Source organism: Python bivittatus, unplaced genomic scaffold, assembly GCF_059951505.1.
Source record: "Python bivittatus isolate LINGU-HERP-01145 unplaced genomic scaffold, Pbiv_v1 ctg000090_np1212, whole genome shotgun sequence".
Taxonomy (NCBI): domain Eukaryota; kingdom Metazoa; phylum Chordata; class Lepidosauria; order Squamata; family Pythonidae; genus Python; species Python bivittatus.
The window spans coordinates 3774703-3795421 of record NW_028277046.1 but is presented as its reverse complement, the minus strand read 5'-3'; positions in this window follow the sequence as shown (position 1 = coordinate 3795421).

Genomic DNA, 20719 nt, shown 5'->3' with positions numbered 1-20719 from the left:
ACAGGTCGGGCTAGGGCGGAAGCTAAATTTAATTTCATTCTACTTTCCATTGGGAGTCCTGGTTAGCAAGACTGCTTTCTGTAATCTCTCCCCGTTCTCATGTTAAAAATTACATTTCCAGCATGCATTCCAGTACCTGCAAGGCTTCTTCGGGGGTGTGTGTGTGTTTGTGCAACATGTACTCTAGAGCTTTTATTGAACATCCGCAGTGCACCTAGCAGAGGGGGAAAAACTTGGGAAGAGAAGGTTTGACATGTAGGCCTCCGGTGTGTCGTCATCAACGGTCACAATGGTTTTCTGAACGCTTGGTTCCTATTTTCTCCCATCCCTGCTAACAAAGCAGAGAATACATTGCTTGTTCTTGGAATAAACGTGTACACCACAGCCTTCTGTTTGCACCAGCCTGTATTGCTTTCTATAAAACAGGAAAAATGTTTAGGAGACCTGTTTTGTGTGCTCCCAAATCCTGGTAAAGCAGATTCCTTTCTCCCTTATTTTTTTTTTAAAAGTTGGTCTATGCTGCTGCCTTTCCATCATTGCAATTTTGCAGAGGGGTTCCCCGGATTAAGGGAAAACATAGGCACGGCCAGGATGGCTGAAAATGCAAAAATGCAAACCCTGAACCAGGTTCATAAATACAGTTGTCGTGTTCACGTTGCAAATAAAGTGTGTGAGGGCGAGACCTGGTTCCCACAGCACGCTGCAGTGTGGGTTTTGACGGGACACCGTGGCACAAAATGCCCCATTCCATTTTAATCCGGCATTTGTAGAAACCTACCCTCTGAATATTTCCAAAGAGAAGTTAAGTGTCGTGTCAGGAAACTGCATTTCTGAGTGGGAAATGGAGCCAGGAGTCTGAGCCCACAGATACTTATTGATAATCCATAATTTGGTTTGGTTATTTGGGGATTAGTGTGAGATTAAGCCGAACAGTACACGCAGACATCCAGGTTCCACTGCGCTGGGTTTTGAAATGGATTCTTGAATGGCACGTTTCTACTTCATAAAGATTCCCCAAGGGGCACTAGGCTCTGTCTGAAAAGGTGCCAGTTTTGGGTGGAAGCAACCCAGTGCTGTGTTCGGAAATTTACCCCATCTCTCTAGGAATAAAAAAGTCAAATATAAATGGGCGAAGTAGTGAGCTTGCTAGGGATATTGGGGGACTGGCACGGAGCAACTTCTGCCATTGGAGGGTTTTGCAGCTGGCTGCGCCCACCGCGGCTGCCCTTTTGGGAGCGTGCCCACAGCACGCTCTCAAAATCCCAAATGTCCGCCTCACGCTCATTCCTTTTCCCGCGATACTCTGCCTCTTAGAAGGCAAGAGACTCCAACGGCAGCAGAAGGTGGCTTATCTGAAACCTGGTTTGTAGGAACAAGCAACGCGGCAAACATTGGCCCATTTCAGTCTGGCGTTTGGTTAGAAGATTCTGCTCAGCTGGGTTCGGGGCTGGATTCGGTAAACGCGGGCTTGCCGCTGTGCAGACACCCGCCACACGTTTGAGCGGATTCAGATGGGTTTGAAAATTTCGTGGAAAGGATCTTCCTCCTGTTTGCAACCCTCCCAGCCATCCTGCTTCCTCTGTCTTCCTTCTTACGTGTTTCCGATGAGGGGGATATTCTTTTTATTAGTTCGTGAAAGGCCTGGGGTCCCTGGGTGACCCTTAACCCAGGCCGAACCTCTCATCCATTGCTCTGAGAATGATTTACGCCCACGGCCCTGAACACCCCAAATTTTGGTTATGCCTTTTTATGCTGCACCTGGCAACCCTCTTTGGTCTCTGCCAGTCCATTCAGGGACGATGCGATTTTGCTGGAGGGCATTGGATGCCCAAAGCCTGCACATCTGCAAGAATTTTTCTCCAAGGGGGGGAGGCTGCAAATTGTGGACCGCTCGCAGGGGAACGGACAGCTCCCGTGTCACCCTAACGTCTCCCAGCGAAGGGTGCGCTTGTCAGCGCTGGGGATGACGATGGTTGGCGTCCTGAAGCTAGAAACAATACCCTTGGTTTCCAAGGCTGGGTGGGGCAAGCTTCCAGTGGGTGAGACGGTTGTATAATTAAAACCAGAATAACCGTTTCTCCGGCTTTTGCCCTGCAGCGTAAAATAAGATCACAGCTTGGGGGCTAGTTTTTGGCGACTCATCCTGGCAGCATGAAAAATAGAGAGGAACACGATAAGAAACTAATAATTTATGTTCCAAGCACAGCCTCGCGCCAGCACGGAGGGGAAATTTGTGCCAATAACTCCTCTTAACTCCGAAAGGCACGCAATCCTTTATTGCACAAATTATTAATGACCAGAAAATAAATGACTTTGTAATCAGATTGTGGCGGCTAACGCTTGGGGGCTGTTCCTTTATTTGTGTAAATTCTGGAGTTGGATGCTCCTGGAACGCAACTGGGGAAAGTTTTCCTGGCCCACTGCCCTGCCTGACAACACGGCAGATTAAACAAAGAGGCAGTCGGCATATCCTGGTTATTTCCTTGTCTATCGGAGGCATGTTTACTCAAGAAACAAGGTTGGCCCAGTTTCTGCATGCAACAGGGAGCTTGAATTTAGAAGGTAGGTATGGCTGAAGATTAAAATTCTCCTTTAAAGTCAACCTCAACAGCTCTTGACAGAGTCACCTCTTTTTTACCAAGATCGTCCATCCAGGTACTATCAAGGCTTGGAAGTATCTCAAAATGTTCAGGATGGATTGAATCCTCAGCTTCTGCCCCTAGAATACGTTTAGAGGAGCTTCTGCCATATATAACATTTACTGGTTGGGTTTTTGAAACAGGGTTGTTTGGGCCTGTCTCCGAGAGCCACGTTCTCCTTCTATGAAATGAAATTTCACAGAAATTTGAAATCCAAATTCTCCGTATTTGGTACGAAGAAGGAAGAGGCATGACATGGCGCGTTGTGGGTGGGCAACCGTGATTGCACCAGGCTTTGTTCCTGATTTTTGGAGACCCCTTTATGTCTCCCCAAACCGGTCACCAAAATGGCAATTTTCAGCAGCATTGTTTTTATTTGGGGGGGCGGGGTGATGGTTTTGGGATTGTATGCATTTATTTATTGTGATGGTTTTGTTCCATTAAACTTCCCAGGCGTATCAAAACATGGGAAAATGGCTCCCTAAATTGGGTTTTTCCTACTTCCTCCAGGTAAAGACATTTCCACCAGAAATGTGGTGGCCCTTGGGGACTGAAGTACCAAAAGAGCAAAACAGATTGTCAAGGAAACAGCCCATCCTCGATTTAAGGGGATGTAAGAGCCAGCGCAAAAATGATTGCGAGTAATCGTATAATGCGTTTTCGGCACACAACGTCTGGACACCAATCTGCGCCTAATGCCTATATGCTAGGAAGCCCCAAATTCATGGATTTTCTATACCACCGCAGCCTTTGACATTTCTGTAAATGTCTTGGAGGTGGTCAATCTTGGAAGTGGTCTGGAAGGTAATGGTTTTGGCCAGGTTTGATGCGGGTAACAGTTTTGGTTCCTGAATGCAGTGATATCTATTTTTTTCTTCCCCCACAATAATAAGAGAGATGAAAGACTAGTAAAAGTAGGATCAAAGACGGGGGGAAAAACAATGACTTTTCCCATAACGTTTACTGCTATTTATCACACGTTTCCCCTTCAGTTGGTGCTGTTCAGAAAACACTCATTAATCACATCTCTGCATTAGGGGTTCTCACACGCAGGGACTGTGTACCAAACTTCTCGTGAAAGTGTGAGATGCAGATTTGAAAGGCTCAGAAAACCGAGAATAAGTTGTGGCAACCCGTTAGTGCATCTGCAAAGCTTTGATTGTCCACCCTTATCAGCAAAAGAGTTTTGAGCGTGGATCCCGATCTATGATTATTTATTTATTGATCATTAAATTTGTATTTACAAATGATATGCATGGGCAACTCTTCTAGTATGTTATGTACTTGATAAAACATATCCTAAAATTAAATGGGATGTGATAAAGGTTGAGATAAATATAAATGGGCATTCTTATATTTTCTCTTCACATCTCACTGGTTCGTCCTAGGATAGATACACCCCACTTTGGGGACCACGGAGCAAAATTTTCTTAGCCAGAGTTGAGAAGTTTTGAAACTTCACTTAAAATCAACGGGTTGAATGGAATGGAAAAGTTAGACGTGTTTGGTATTTGGGTTGACACTTTGCACTAAAACGGGGCTTGTTTCAAATATGGTTTATTGAACCAGCCATGGTAGACAGGCTCGCCTATAAAGTGAAGTCATAAATGATCATTTGCAAACAGTGGCTAAGCGGTTGACATCTCCTCAACTAGAACCAAACCAGGTTATGGCTTAGTGTACATTTTGGCCTTACGTGCATGGGTTAACCATCCTCAGTTTAAAGCCTAGCCTCCAATATAGGCTGGCTTCAGACATTTTGCTAAGCCATGAATAAGCTACATTTTTTAGAGTTCCCATTTCAGGCCGAGCCAAAATTAAGCTGCTCCTGGCTGAGCTTCCTGTGCGCGCTCAGCATGAGACTATTTTTATGGCGCAGATTGATTGCCAAGTTGTGTGAACACAGCTAGTATCTAGATCAGCTTTTCTACATGGGAAAAAGACTTTCTGATTCCCTTTGAATTCTTCCTCCTTGTCATAAATGCCATTGTGGATTCATCTTACCTATTTTTTCACCAGAGAAGCAAAGAGACTTGATTTCTTCTCGTGCATATGTGCATTTGCTCACTCACACATAATCATTTCTTGCCCTTTTCAAACTTGAATATCCCCATGAAACTCCTTAGTGCTCTCTTGCAAAGGTACTCCTAATCTCACTGATACACATTTATCTTGAGATCTTACATTTAATCCTGAATTAGTCCGGTCCACAGAATAAAACCTTCTCCAGCAACTTGGGTTTTTTAATTGTCAACATTCTTGGCAATGTGGCAGAGACCAAGCCAGTTTGTCTTCATAAGAGGCTTGTTTTGTTTTTTTAATTAAAAAATAAAAATAAAAGATGAGTGTGTGTGTGTGTGTGCGCGAGAGAGAAAGTCAGGTGTGAAATCTGTAGTGAGGAAGAAGGATGGAGAAAGCCATATGAATGCCAGAACTGGAAGGAATGGCAAAACTGACCTGTTTGAACCAAACAATAAATACTTTTATAAAAGACTGGAAACCTTTTATGGACTTTTTGCTGGAAATGGAAAAAAGTGAAATGATGATTTCTGGATTCGATGTTGAATAAGGGGTAGAAGGGATTTTTGTAATATTTAAGAGGGAGGAGGGACAATGAGTTTGTTTATAACTTGAAAAGAGGGTCGGAAATCACTTATTTTTTCTGATTCTTGTTTAATTTTCTTTCTTTTACTGTCTCGTTTTCTGCACTTTCTTTTTATATATTTTTATATTGTCTTTTATCTATGTAAAAAATGTTAATAAAATTACAGGTAGCCCCTGGGTTAAGAATGCCTGGTTTAAGGACGACCCATAGTTACGAACGGAGTCCCTTGTAGCAGAATTCGAGTTAAATACCCAGTGATTCGAGTTAAATACACAATGGTTCGAGTTCATTACCCAATACTACGTATACAATATTGTACAATAATACTGTTCCAGTTTAACATACAAACTCGACTTAAGGACAGACCTTGGGAACCGAACTCGTTCTTAAACTGGGGACTATCTGCATATTTAAAAAAAGAGAAAGTAATACAAATGCCAAATGTAAACTAAGAGAAACTGAAGTAGGGCTGGTAACAAAGAAGAAAGGATAAGATGTTTAGGCATTCAATAAGATGCTCCATTTGGGTTCCTCCGAAGCCTCCCACATCTTCATGCTAAAATCCTAGTGCTGTCATGAAGGCCACGGATCCTAACCCTTGCTTAGTGCAAAAATCTCAATTGAAACATCCTGGCAGATGGTTATGCTTGAAAACATCCAGCTAAATCACCATCCTCGCTCGTTAGCCGTGCACCGTTTCGATTTAAAGACAAAAGTGTAAAACAGCTCTCACCACACCGGCAGGGTTCAGACCTGGTGGAGAAAGCTGGAGGAAAACATCTGGAGGGGTCGGAAGGGTCCTGGTGAAGATGGTTAGATGGTGAAGACTTGTGATGGGGGATTTTGGGGGGGACATTTTTGATGGTGGTCTATGTTCTCCCTTCCACTCATCCCTTATTCATTCACAGGCATAGATATACACAAACACACACATATTCACCACTTTAACAATGTCAGTGCAGTTCTGGGGATTCATAGCCAGCTTTATTCACCTCCCCACATTCCTAATATTGGGGGGGAAGATGGAAGAAAAAGGGGGAGGATTATAATTGGAAGGTGACATCGAACAAATTCACCCCAACATGAAGCCCAGTGTGCTTTGCTTGGTTCTTAGTGTAGCATGTTGTGTGAACTCAGTTGTGGTTGATCATTGTGATTCGCAGAGTGTTGGGCGAGTACAGTGGTGGTGGTTTATTTGATGAACGAAGATTAAACCAATCAAGATTTGATGGGATACAAGCCCAGGCTTGGCTTCCTGTCCTACTGTTAGACCGTTCTGGCTCAAAAGCATTGGAAGGACTCCAACTGCAGGTAGAAGGTTGAACTTCTGAGCATGTCTCCCCAAAGTTGCTTGTGTAGGAAGCAAATCGCAGCTTAGCCCAGTGTGTGAACAGAGCTTACATGTGGATGTCTTGTAGTCTGTGAACAAGCTGAGTCAGTGGTCTAAATACAAAGCCCATCTGGAAGGAGGAAGGAGTTGTGGAAGAACGTTTGGTTGCCCACCATGAAAAGTGAGATGTACTTAATTCCAAGTGAAATCTTGTCCTGATGTTTGACCTCAAAGCTTTTACAGAACCCAGGAAGATGGGTTGACCAAAGAGACTTCTATGGATTGACTGAATCCCCGCTCTGATCCTCAGATCATCAGATTCAAAGGCTCAGACACAGAACGAAATGGAAAAACTGCTGGAATCAAAGTTTTAGAAGCGGCGAGGCCTATTCCTCAAGCTGTGTTTCAAAGGGGGGCTGGATTTCCGACCCTCAAATCAGCATGAGGACGTGCCTGGGAAATAAAAACATGTTCCTTTCTCATGTCAGAAATAATTGCACGTGAGTAGGAGACAGGTTGAGCTTGGTAGAAACCCCAGGCACTTCTCTGACAGTTGTGTAACTATAGACAGCTGTGACAGGGTGCTGACGCTCAAGATGGAGTATTTTGGTGGTGGTGTTTGACTCCTGGCCAAAATTATGAAGCGTCAGGATTCCTGTTCTCTGTCAAAGAGGATGGTAGACTGTTTTAGATTCTTGGCTTCCTGTTTCTCCAAGACAAAAACAGATGATCCTGGGTTTTTTGGCTGGAATTTACATGGCCCAACATGGGTTTTTTTTAACTTGGGCCTTTTTGTCAGTCACCCAGAGTTTCTGGAAGTTGGGCAGCATAGACATTTAATGCATTATTGTTGTTCTTGTGGGTTGCAGAGTCAGCCAGATGTTTAGACTGGATTTGGCATTTTTATCCACCTTTCAAGTCCTTCCCAAGGACCTGGGATAGGCAGATGTTGTTATTTGATGGTGTGAAAGGTATCGTGGCAGGATGGAAGCTGTTCCAAGTAAAGTTGCCTTTTGCAATTGACTGATGGTGATTCTTCAATGCTGATGGTCTTCAAGTGGTGCTCCAGATGTTTTGGGATTGCACCCACGGCGCCTATAACTATTGGCACTATCTTGCTTTCTTTTGCCATAGTCCTCTTCTTCCTCCTCCTCCTCCTCCTCCTCCTTCTTAAATAGATCATAGTCACCCAAGAATGAATGCCATGCCTATGGTGGTCCATGATAACCCAGATCCAGGACAAGTTCTCCAAGGGTTGCTTGCTATCTGGGGAATTCTGGGAGTTGTAGTCCACGCATCTTCAAGTCGCCAAGGTTGAGAAACATTGATCTAAGGAGCCTGTTCCAGCAGCTTGAAACTCAACAGCTATAAAATACTAGCTTTTCGGGTACATATAATATTGATGGTTTGCTCTGCGGCGGGTCCATGCAATGTTTCCAGAAGGATGTATGACTGTTGATTTCTCTTGTTTTCAGCCACACGCTCCAATTTTATTTGGTGCTGTGAATTTCTCCCCTCCTGTATCGCATTGATTATCTCCTCGCTGTTGTAACCTTTCTTGAAGATGGCACTTTAGCTCACTTGCTTGAGCAACCTAGAGATCCTTGCTCAATAGCCAGCTTTAGATGCAGTGTTTCCTCCTCTGGAGTTGTGGCAAAACTCCCAGATCCCAGTGAGCTACGTCTCTCTTTCGCCAGCTGTGTTGCAGCTGTGAACACCAGCCGAGCAGGAGTTTTCTCCAGCAGGCTGGAGAAGTCTGAGGGTTTGCATCACCTGCCTTAAGGCTACAAGCCCGACCGCGTTAGGATTCAAATCTGAATAAGTATCGAACCGTTCTGGATGTTGAAAGAACAAAGGCAATGAAATAAGGAATCAGACAAGCAGGTTTAACCGGCAGAGCCGATGTGATCCTCGGATGACACAGCGACGGTGAAGGATTTGAAAAGGAAAGGCTCAGCCTTGCATAGAAAAAGCAGCAAATGGAAAGCCACCATCTGTGGGTCTTCCGGCCCCTTCCAAAGCTAGCTAGCAAAGGTTAAAGCTGCACAGTCGTACGGCCAAATTTCAGCCCTTGGGGAGGTTATGAAAGACATTTTGGGTCTGTTTCTCCAGGGCGAGGGAAGCAAAATTCTAGTAATTTTGCAAGTCCCTTGTTTTTCCATTGCTGGGCCCTTGTGCCGGAAAATACCCAGCTGAATTATTAGGCTGAAGAAAGCCGGTCAGGGCATTCATTAATTGTTTTAGGAGGGCTTATAAACCAGTCCAAGCCGATGCTGAGCAGCGTACCTCCCTAACATCATCCGTGAGATTAAAAATATAAAATCAACATTGCAACAGCCACCCTCCGTAGAAAAAGCAATATCTAGCAACGTAGAGCGTGGGAATGGCATTACACGCCACGGTAGGGGTGTTGGTTAGATGTTAGCCTATTGTAAATCATCATTTCCGATTAGAGTTCCTCCAATGTAGGGTAGGTCATGTTTTGCTTAGCGGTGGCTGATTGAATTCACCACCATGTCAGGATTCACCCATCTCGTAAACGTATTATCGATGCTTCGCCGAGGATGGAGCTAACCTTTTGTCTAATCGTAAATTATCTGGACGGGCTGCAACCGGCAGCTGGGCGCTTCCTGGTAAATCGCCAGAACTGTGAAATCTTGAGAAAAGTGCCCTGTTTATGTAGCAATGGCAGTTGGGCCTGAACCCAGCTTGATACGCTTCGCTTCTCCTGCGAACAGGACCTTCCTGCTGGATTTGTTGTATTTTAGCTCGCTTCTTTGGTCTACAACTGTAGGTAAACAAAGTAAGTCAAACCAGAGTTTATTGAATATACCGGCATGTCAGGATTCACACGCTTCCTGAGCCATGCACCGGGGTTTATAAGCCAGAAGGGCTAGATGCAGGTAGGCAGAAACAAACAGGGCAGGGGTTGTAGGGATTCTTGTGGGCAAGGTTAAGAAATGACTTTGGTGCCTGCCTGCCTGCCTGCCTGCCTGCCTCCCTTCCTGTCTGTCTCTCCTTCCTTCCTTCCTTCCTTCCTTCCTTCCTTCCTTCCTCTTTCTATGTCCTTCCCTCCCTTCCCTTCCTTTCCCTTCCCTTCCCTTTCTCCTTCCTTCTTTCCTTTTCCTTCCTGGTCTCCCTCCTTCCCTCTCTCTTTCCCTCCCTCCCTCCCTGCCTGCCTGCCTGCCTCCCTCTATGTCCTTCCTCCCTTCCCGTCCCTTTCTCCTTCCCTCCCTCCCTCCCTCCCTCCCTCTCTCTTTCTATGTCCTTCCTCCCTTCCCTTCCCTTTCTCCTTCCCTCCCTCCATTCCCTTCCCTCTCTCTTTCCCTCCCTCCCTCCCTCCCTCTTTCTATGTCCTTCCTCCCTTCCCTTCCCTTCCTTCCCTTCCCTGTCTCTTTCCTTCTTTCCTTTTCCTTCCTGGTCTCCCTCCCTCCCTCCGTTCCCTTCCCTCTCTCTTTCCCTCCTCTCCTTCCTGGCCCAGCCGGCTCCAGGCGCTCGGGCGCGGAGAGGCCGCCTGGAGGAGACCCAGCGGCAGAAGCATCAGCGTCAATCCGCACCGCCCCCTGGGCTCCGCTGATGCTCTTGCTGGGTTATTTATTGCCTCTCCCCTGCGCTGGCGGCGGGGATGCAATTCTGGGTCTGCTGCCAACAGCCGGGGCGGGCGGGCGGGCAGGCAGCCGCGGCCCCACACAAGGGGGGATCCGAGCAACAAAGCCTTTCTTCAACTCAGGCCTCTTCCTGTGCACAGAGGTTCCCGGATGGGTTTCTTCCTGTTTTCTGCAGCAAAGCTGCATCCTTGGTGCCCCCAGACTGTTCGCTCAGCCGGTTGCACCGGGTCAGGAAGAAAACGTGTGGTTGCATGCCTGTGCTGTGCTAACCTTGGTTAAACTCAGTCTTGGTTGCTTTGATTTTTGGTGGCTGAGCGTATGGTGCTCACTCTGGAGAGGGCAGTGGGTTGGGCCAAAAAACGGGTTAAATTCAGGAAGCAGGCTCTGTGTTTTCAGAACTCAGCTCTGTTTCCACCAGAGGAAGTTTGCCAACCTCATCTTCTTTCCTTCCCGCCAGGCAGGCATTCAACAGGCAGAGAGAGAGAGAGAGAGAGGGAAACTGCCCCAGCTGCTCTTGATTTAGTTTTATTGTGTTCCAGACATTCTTACCCCTTGCAACACCGGAGGATGCACACACCATTATATCGGCTAACAAATATATTTGCATGCATGCTTTAGATCAGTGTTTTTCAACCTTGGCAACTTTAAGATGGGTGGACTTCAACTCCCATAATTCCCCAGCCAGCCCGTATCACAAAATGCCCTCGGTTTGTGCCTTGACACTTCCCTGCTTCCTTGGCCCATCATAGTTGGAGTGGATTAAGGATGAAGCGAGTCATGCAAGGACATATTAATTAATTAATTAATTCATTCATTTTGTTTATTTGTCCAATTTATATAGCCGCCCATCTCACATCAAGGGACTCTGGGGGGCGCACAACAAAGATAGGTAGGTAGGTAGGTAGGTAGGTAGGTAGGTAGGTAGGTAGGTAGGTAGATAGATAGATAGATAGATAGATAGATAGATAGATAGATAGATAGATAGATAGATGCCTAAAACAGTTACTATTGTTAAAAGCATTAAAAACAATTTATCCATTGAATCTTTGCTCTGCCTTTCCTGCAACACTGTGGGGCAGGCTGGATTGATCCCAAATCCTTGGGTGAGTTTCCAGGGTGGATTTGAACTCGGTCTCCGCGGCACCTTTTCTGGAAGAGAGCCTGCCTGTAGTCTGAGCCGTGAATAAAAGGACCATCTGATGAGGAATAATCCCGTTTCAACCCAGGATTAGAACGGATTGCAAACCCACTTTGGCCCTTTCTGTGCATCATGCTGGACTTGAAATAGGTGGAAAATGAAGTCTTTTGCTCTTAATTTCCCACCTACTCCTGCTTTTTCTTCAGCGTGCTGGGTGGGATGGGACTAGACGTAAATATCCTTCTCCCTTTCGGCGAGCTATATTTCTTTTCCACTCGCTGCTCTCCTCTGTCTGCAGGCCCGCTAATGTCTCTGAAACTCCCAAAGACATTTATTTTCGCATCCGCTCTCGGCTCTAATGCGTCCCAAAAGGACTTTGTTCCTTGTTAATTACATTGGGAGAATCCATTCCAGCTGCCTGGGGGTTGCATCGGGACATGGTGGGCAGGTGGGTGTGAAGTGGAAGGGGGGGGAGAAAAAAATAATCAACAGGCTGGGGGGCACGGGGAGGAATGGCGGAAGAAACTAATTCCTTGCTTGTCTGGGGCATTCCCTTATGTGGTCCAGGTGTGGGTCGTGGTGGTGGTTGCAAAGAGACGGAGGATGCATTTCCAAGATCTGCAATTTGTTAGCCTTTATATTGGCTAACAAATATATTTGCATGCATGCTTTAGATCAGTGTTTTTCAACCTTGGCAACTTTAAGATGGGTGGACTTCAACTCCCAGAATTCCCCAGCCAGCCCGTATCACAAAATGCCCTCGGTTTGTGCCTTGACACTTCCCTGCTTCCTTGGCCCATCATAGTTGGAGTGGATTAAGGATGAAGCGAGTCATGCAAGGAGGACATATTAATTAATTAATTAATTCATTCATTAATTAGCCCAATGCAATCTTTCTTTGGCCCGCGTTCAGCAACCCACAGCGGGCATGGCGCTTATCGTTCTGCAGATGGGAAAATTGTACGAAAGCGTCTTTAGCTGGGGTTGTGGCAAAGGGGTGATGTTCGAGCCCGCTCTGCTTGGGTTTGGCCTACCGTTGCTGACCACCGCCGGCTGCTTATTTTTTTAATTGTTCTGTATGAACCCAATTGTTCTGTCGGATGCTCACTTCTGGAGGCTGGAAAATGGGATAGACAAATGAATTGTATCACGCGCAGGGGTCTTCTGGCGCAAGTGACGTCGGATATCTCTCTTCGTGATTCTCCTTCTGAGGGATTGACTGGGCGGTGCGCTTTAGAGACAGGGAGTCTTGCTGAACAAGGAAATCATTTTCCTCGCTGCTCTTTTTAAAAATTAATGCCTGTATTCTTGGATTCATGGAAGCCTAGGGGAGCTGGAGCAAGATTAGCGGAGGGACGCTTCAGTGGAGAAATGATTCAGTTGTAAGGCAGTTCCTGAACCTTTATTTATTTAATTCTGGCCTAGGTTCACCCACCTCCTGAAGCCCATGTTAAAAAAGTTCGGAGAGCAGGGCATCTCAACGCAAAGCCTCATTGCCAGTTGGAACATGGTTTATTCCAAGGCTTTATTTCTTTAGAGACGCGTACGATGCGCCCGTGTCCTCCGTTTAAGGCAGCAGTTCACGTCGCGTATCGTTCCTTACGTCTAGCGCAGCAATTTGCAGAATGAGCTCTGTTTGGGAATGACTCAGGCGCAAACTTGGTTTCTCTTCGGGGCAAAACCTGGGTCGGGGATAAGGAAGGGCTGTAGTCCAACATGTCGTAGGCTTGGGAAAATCCCAGATGGAGAATCTGGGAATCTCTTTCTGCTTCCAAAGAAACGGGGTATCCGGAGGACGATGCCCAAATTGTGGAGAACTTTCGCCTCTTTGGGGGGAGGCTCAGTGGCCAACAGAAATCCCCAGATTTGCAGTTTAAAAGAAATCCATGATCATGAATTCTTCTGCCTGGGGATGCTGGAAAACACCCACGATCCCTGAATTGCTGGAAAGATAGTTTTATCTTCTGAAATACTGATGCCTAGATCCGTGTTTCTCAACCTCAGCGACTTTCAGGTGTGTGGGCTTCAACTCCCAGAATTCCCCAGCCAGCACTTAACCCCAGTGAACTTGAAGCAAAAGCAGAATTTGAAATCTCATTCCCACGGGCCAGGAAAGAATTAAAAAAAGGGGGAAAAAAAGCTGGTGGATCTCTGGAATGATCCATGTTGACAAACCTGGTTTAAAAGTGGGGAATACGCTGAGCTGTGCAATGGGGAGGTCTCTCTGTATTTTGATTCGCACAGCGGGTTTCACCCAATCCGTGAAAAAACGGCCTAGCCTCGTTGGCTCCTTTTTTAGGGCAGTTGTGCGAACCAGCTTATAATTGGTTTATGTCTTTTACACCTCTGGAAGATGGGTTCATTCAGTAACAAAATGGGGCATGTTGTGTAAATGCAGCATAAGGGTGTGACATCATGCTTGCTAAAATTGTTCTTTTTGCACATTGCAAAGTGCAAACCTGGAGTGTAAACCCAGAATAGTTAAACACACATACACACACAAATCCTCCTTAAAGCCAGGAACAAAATAAATTGCCTAGGCTTATCCACAGGCCATTCTGTGGCCATTTTGCATCCCTGCCCTGCCCCACGACCCTTCCCCAAAATGATAGGTATCACCCCAGCCCTCCTAAACTTTCCCACAACTCTAGTACAGGTAGTCCTCGCTTAACAACTGCCCTGTTTAGCAACTGTTTGAAGTTACGACGGTGCTGAAAAAGTGACTTTACAACTGATCCTCACATTTACAACTGTTGCAGCATCCCCGCAGGGATGCAATTGCCATTTGTGCCCTTCACAGCTGGCTTCTGACAAGCAGAGTCAATGGAGAAGCCGGCAGTAAAATCACAAGTCGAAGTGAACGGAAGGGAGCAGAAGTCTGTCACAGTCATGTGGTGTCTTGCTTAATGACCGCGTAACGTAGCTATGGAGTTGCTGGTCCCAGCTGTGTTCGTTAAGTAAGGACTACCTGTACTTGCTTTGCTAGGACTATGGCGTCCTGTTGTGTTCTGTTGAAGGAGCCATACAATACAATTTATGGTGCTGATGGTCTCTCTAAAGCCCTTCAGATGTAGGGCCTGAATATTTATGAGTTCACCTTTCTCCACATATGTCTCTACTCGTCCCATAAGAACCACAGAGCTGACTTGTTTCCCATCCCATAATTGCTAAGGGCCCATGGGAAGGGTTGGGAAACAACCCATTTGTATGACGAGCTTAACCCTTGGTCTTCCAATATGATTCTTTGACCCTCAAGGAAAGTTGGTCAAACTTACTTGACTTGTGTGATTCAGGGAAAATCGGACTGGAATTCTTGAATCCGTTTCAGATTCAAGAATTCCAGTCGGATTTTCCCTGAATCACACAAGTCAAGTAAGTTTGACCATCAGCCAGTGTGGATTCAAGTCAAGTAAGTTTGTGCGGACGTAAGTTTGAGCATCAGCCAGTGTGGATTCAAGTCAAGTAAGTTTGTGCGGACGTAAGTTTGAGCATCAGCCAGTGTGGATTCAACAACTGGATGTGTTGATTCGGAAAGCCTATTCGCTTCGGCGATTCAGTTGCGTCGTCTTCGAATCCAATCTCTTGGCTGAATGTTCACACACCCTTTACACTCCCTGAACTCTTCACGATGCGTGCATGGAACAAAAACGCTTCGGTGTCCAAGGGTGGATTTCCTCACCACCATAACTCTCGCTTCTCTGATGTAACCCAGAAATTTGCACAGGGAGGCAGACTGGGCCACAGGGAGGATGTGGGATTCCAGCACTAAATGTAAACAGACCGTCCGCACCATTCCAGCTTTGATGTCAGTTTGACCCGGGTGCAAGCTTTGGGGACAGCTGGCCCGCAGCCAACCGCCTGCCAGCAATCTGGTGGAATGAGGAAGCTGCGTCTGCAGATCAAAAGGAAGTCAACCTGGAGTTGTCCCTTTCTGTTTTGTCGAGCAGGTGGCTTGACGCCTGAAGCAAGGTGAATTTTTTTTTGGTCCCGCAATGGTGCTATTCAGTGTCACCATAGAAATGATAAATACGGTCATAACTGGAATTATCAAGGTGGTTAAGGAAGTATCTGCCATTAAGACGTGAAGAGGGTCATGTTTTGAGGAAGGAGAATAAGCTGGAGAGGTATCGTATACTTTGGAAGAGATGAAATATCACAGAGCGGTTCTTCCAAGCTTCTGGCCTTTGGGGGATACGTGTCATATCATCAATGCTTTTCAGATGATCCACTTTGGAACTGCCCGTTGCAGTGAGTCTTGATCCAGCGTGATCTTTTAAACCCCTTTGGAAAAAGCACAGGCCGAATGGTGATTTTTCGGAGTTGAGTCAGAGGCAACCAGTTGGATTCAGCTCCTTGACTTGAGGATGTGATCCGGTGGGGCCCCGCCACACAACTGCCTTCGAATGAGAGCTTCACACAGCCCGCTGGTCGCCAAATAAAGCCTCTTTAGAACAGTGGAAAATAATACACAACCAGCTGAATTCTATCAAACATCAGGGATTTGTAATCTAGTAAAGTTGCGTGGCTTATGAGAAAGGAAAATGGAGGTATGCTTATTTCAGCTTTCCAACTCCACCCCCCAGTTGGGTTGGATTACAACTCCCATTGTTCCCACTCGCAGGGCCAAGCACATCGGAATGGTATGAGCTCAGGGAAGATGGGAGGCCAGGCCAAGTTGGTGGGGTAGTCTTCAAGGGCAGCACCGTGTATAAAGAATAGCAGTAGTCTAGATTGGATGTTGGAAAAATGGGATTGGGCTATTTTTGTTCAGGAGAGGCAAGCAAGGGGTCCCAATGCCAGGGCCCTGTAGACATGATTGCAAACTCTTCCCTCAATTCAACCCCTGAGCTTGAAGGACAGCGTTTTAGCCGGACTGTCTCCTGATATCCCAAGGTCAGCTGGGGACATTTATTTAAATTGATTTTTATGCCTGCCCACCTCATTCCTGTGACTCTGGGCAGCTAACAAGAATTAAAATACAATACAAATACGTGTACTTAAAAATAAATAAATAAATAAATAAAAACGCCATTCCCAAGCATGTAGTCCTTGTTTTGCAGCCACAATTGGGACCGGCAACTCGGTCATTAAGCGAAGCAGTCGCTAAGTGAAACTGCAATTGAGCTTAGGATCTTACTTGAGCTTTCCTTTGGTTTATGGACCTGCAAAGGTCATAAATGAGAGGGTTGGTTGCAAAGTTACTTTTTCATCACCGTCGTAACTGCGAACGGTCGCTAAGTGAGGACTACCTGTAACTCAAAGTCACTCCTGAACACACCATTCACCAAAACCTTGATTACTCTCCTGAAAACAGCTTCTTATAATCCACTGATAGAAGTACTGAGTAAGTTGGACCAAACTGACTCATGATTAGATGGCATTCTACAAGTTTAATAAATAATAATAATAATAATAATAATAATAATAATAATAATAATAATGCCTATCTCAAGTCCTTGGGAAGGACTCAATAGGTGGATAAAAATGCCAGATACAGTCTAAACATCTGGCTGATGACGAATCATAATAATGTCTTATCCCAGATATCAGTTCATCTCTTGTCCAGCATTCCTGTGTTGGATCCAAAGCAGAATTGGTAAGAAAAAAAATCCCAACTGCGATTAAAAACCCCCCAAAAAGCTTCTATTTTTCGATCGGATGCCCCTTTGCCCCGGCTGGAGAGAGGCTCTTTCCCCCTGGGCGTACTTTTGGACCGATGTGCAGACTTGCATCGGCGCAGCCAAGACGTCCGCCCTCCAGACGCTTCCTCTAGTCTGCTGCACGGTCCCGCCACATTGCTGCTTGCACGCGGGTGTGATTTGCTACGGCGGCCTGTCATCGGAGACTCACGCTTTGCTATTGATGAATTGCAGGCGTGTCTGTCTGCGAAACAGCCCTGCAGGAAGCCGGGGTGGCTAGTCAGAAGGGACAAGCGGAGCAAAGGGAGGAATATGGAACTTGTCCAGGTCGCAAGCATTCCTAAGGGCGGGCTGTTTCTCTCACTCGCTTTTCTCATAGATCCACCTTCTAATTTATCGATGATTCCTGTGCGGTTGTCGCTTTTTTCCCTGCAGAGGTTGTACCTGTCAAACAGCCCCGTTTGCACGCTCGCCTGAAGCAAGAGCCGAGTTTGGAAAATAAATAAAAGAAAACACCCACTCAGAACGGTCGCTTTTTAGGTGTGGTCCGTTGGCTGCGGTGCTATAAAAGTGCACAGCCGTGTTATCCCTGCTTTCTTTGTTTTATGGCACCCCTTTCACAAAAAGGGTCTCCGGCGCCGTGGAATGGCTGGAAAATGAAGTCACCGATTGGCTGTTTTTAGCCCAAAGCACCCCACGCCCGTTTTCTAATTCTGGTAGAAGCAGGGGAAAAAATATAAAAATTATAAATATGGGTTTAGAAAGGCATTGCTTGAATGATCACACAGGGTTGCAAAGGCAGGGTATAAATTAAAGAAATAAAGAGCAGGCCACCTTGCTGAAATGCTGCAGAAGAACATTTCCTCCTGCTTGGTTGTGCTTTTAAAACATTTCACATGAACTCCGTTATCCTTACGACAGTTCAGAATTAGGCCTGGGTTATATTTCTCAACACTCCCCTCTCCCCTCCAGCTGAGGCTGTTGGCGCTGAAGACAAAAATGTATTTCCTGTTTTAACTTGGAGTTCTTCATCGAAGAGAATGAATATCTGCAGATTCCAACCCGCGTGCATCGGGAAACTGGAGTTTAAAAGCAACTAAATACTCTTCTACTTTTTTATTTTAAAGAACAAATAAAGGCTCCAGCCTTTAGTGGGTGAGGGCAGGAGTTTCTCTCTCCGTGGATCCTGATTTGGATACCCCCGGTCTGGTAGACCTCTGAGGTTGTTGGAAAACCAGCAGGTTCTTTGGGAAGACTCTAGCTGGACTTTGCAGAAAACATTCCTTGATCAAAGAATCAGAGAGAGAGAGAGAGAGAGGTTCATCAAGCTACCTGTTTGTGTTTCATTATTAATCATTAGATATATATTCTGCCTGTGATGGAATGTCTAACAGACCCTAGAATCACAGAGAAGGGAGCCTGACTGTTGCCATCAAGCCATTGTTGACTCTTAGCAACCCCATGGATAGATTTTCTCCATGATTATCTGCCCCTAACCTGGTCTTTCCAACATTGCACCTATCACCCCTGTAACTGAGTCCCTCCACCTTTCTGCTGGTGGCCCTCTTCTTCTCTTTCTTTCCACCTTCCCCAGCATCATGGGCTTCTCCAGAGAGTTGGGTCTTTGCACAATGTGTTCGAAGTAGGATAATTTGAGCCTGGTTATTGGTGCACCAAGTGAGAACACTGGGTTGATTTGTTTGATGATCCATCGGTTTGTTTTCTTGGCTGTCCACGGTCTTCTCAGGAGTCTTCTTCGACACCAACGTTCAAAAGCATCAATGCTCTTCCTATCTTGCTTCTTCAGAGTCCAACTTTCACTTCCATAGAGCGTCACAGGGAATATCATGGCTTGTACAATTCTGATCGAAGTAGAGACACATCATGGCATTTGAATCTCTTTTCCAAGGCCTTCATGGGTACTCTACCAACTGCTAGACCATGGCGTATTTCTTGACTGCTTTACTGTTGATGATTGATCTTAAAAGGCAGAAGATACCCACCACTTTGATATCAGATTTCTGAGTCCAAGGAAGGGAGGGAGCATGAGAAAGATAGCTTAATTATGCTAGGTATAAGTTGAGCTGAAGAACTGCTCTGATAGGGTTTCATGAGTCTGTTACAGTATCCTACTAGCAATAAAGAAATCCACATGGTTTATGTTTTCTGAGTTTCCCTAGCTCAAAGGCCTTGACAGTGCCTTTCCACCAGGAGCTCAAGTGGGCATACAAGGCACTTCCATTTCCAATTTCCCCCCACAAAAAACATCTTTCACCCAGGGCTGAAGGCAGAGTTGATTCTGCACTTCCCTGGACAGGCCCAGCATGTTTGCCAGTATGTCCTATTTCTCTTCTTTATTCTTTTTGGGTTAATATTGGAGTCAGTAATATTGGAGTCAGGAGTTTGATTGGAAGGCGACTGGATCGAAGCTCCAAATCGAGCCCACTTTCAGAATAGAACAGGGACACCTCTGTATCAGTTTAAATAACTCATTTTGCATCAGGACCGAAACCGGTATGCCTCCCTATTTCATGCTGTGCCCACACACAAAACTGCTTTTGCAAAATCCCAGTGTTTGACGCTTCAGATTAGAACATTGGAATCGGAACGGATTGCTATTCCGAACCAATTTACGCCATCTAATGGGATCAATTTCCTGAAATCCGACTGACGCTAGGAATCAGATTTGCACAGGCCTAATTTTCCATTGTTTTGCGGTCTTCCCGTCCTTCTGATCGTATTGGAGTTTTGTTTGATTAAAGCACCGCATTGTATGGTTGCTGTAGCAACAGTTTAGTTCAATTAATCCCTTGCCTGGGGAATAACATTAAAAGCTAGGAAGGGGTAGGGGGAGAAGACGCGAATAAACAACAAACAGAAGTCCCGAGCATCTCCTATCAGATGATGAAGGATTCCCCTCCAAATCCTTTTGAGTAAAAGTTTCTTGCATTTGTGGTTCTTCTTTGAGAAGCTGGTGGAGAAGGTTCACCATTAATCCACTGGATTAAGGCGGGCTTTTTCCAGTTCTGCTTAGGGAAAGGGCAGAAAGATCCCGCCTTGTCTGGACTCTTCTCCCACCCCCCCGCCCCACCAAAGGCCTCCCTCCGCCGGCTGTTGCCTCCTCTGTGCTGTCAAAGTGTCTCCTCTAATGAAGCAATCTGGCTGCAGGCGAGTCTGACCTCTCATCCAGAGTGTGACGCCCAGTGCCTTGAATCCCAAGCTTCATGTATCTGTGTCTGGCGCTCTCCACTCCCTAGAACAAAAGGTTTAAGAAAAGGAAACTTAGCTGTGGATGCTGTTTCTCCAACAGCTGGATGCCTTCAGAAGCCTCCGTGGAACTTGTGGCACAATTAGAAGCTGCAATGGGAAACTGCCAGCGTCCTGGGCTGGTACATCAATAATTTGTATTACTGTAAGGGTTTGTTTTTGGAGAGGTTGAGAAACCTTTTGCAGACCCGGAGAAGGGAGACTTGGAAAGGAATCTTTGGATTCACACAGCAGGCTGAAACCCATCAGCGGGCTGGGCTTTGGGCTGAATCTGATTCCTATGGGTCCCAAGATGCAAATCCATTAGGAAAATGGATCCAGGTGACATCTGGATCAGCTCAGTTTGGAGAGGCGGAAAGGCTGTTTCTGGACACGAAGCAAAGCCATCAATTGCGGAGCATCCCTTTCAGTCGGACAATGCTGGGGGACTTTCTGGGTCAGGATTTTGAAGACTGTTTCCTGTATTCGCTGCGCTATCCGGCATTCAGAGTCT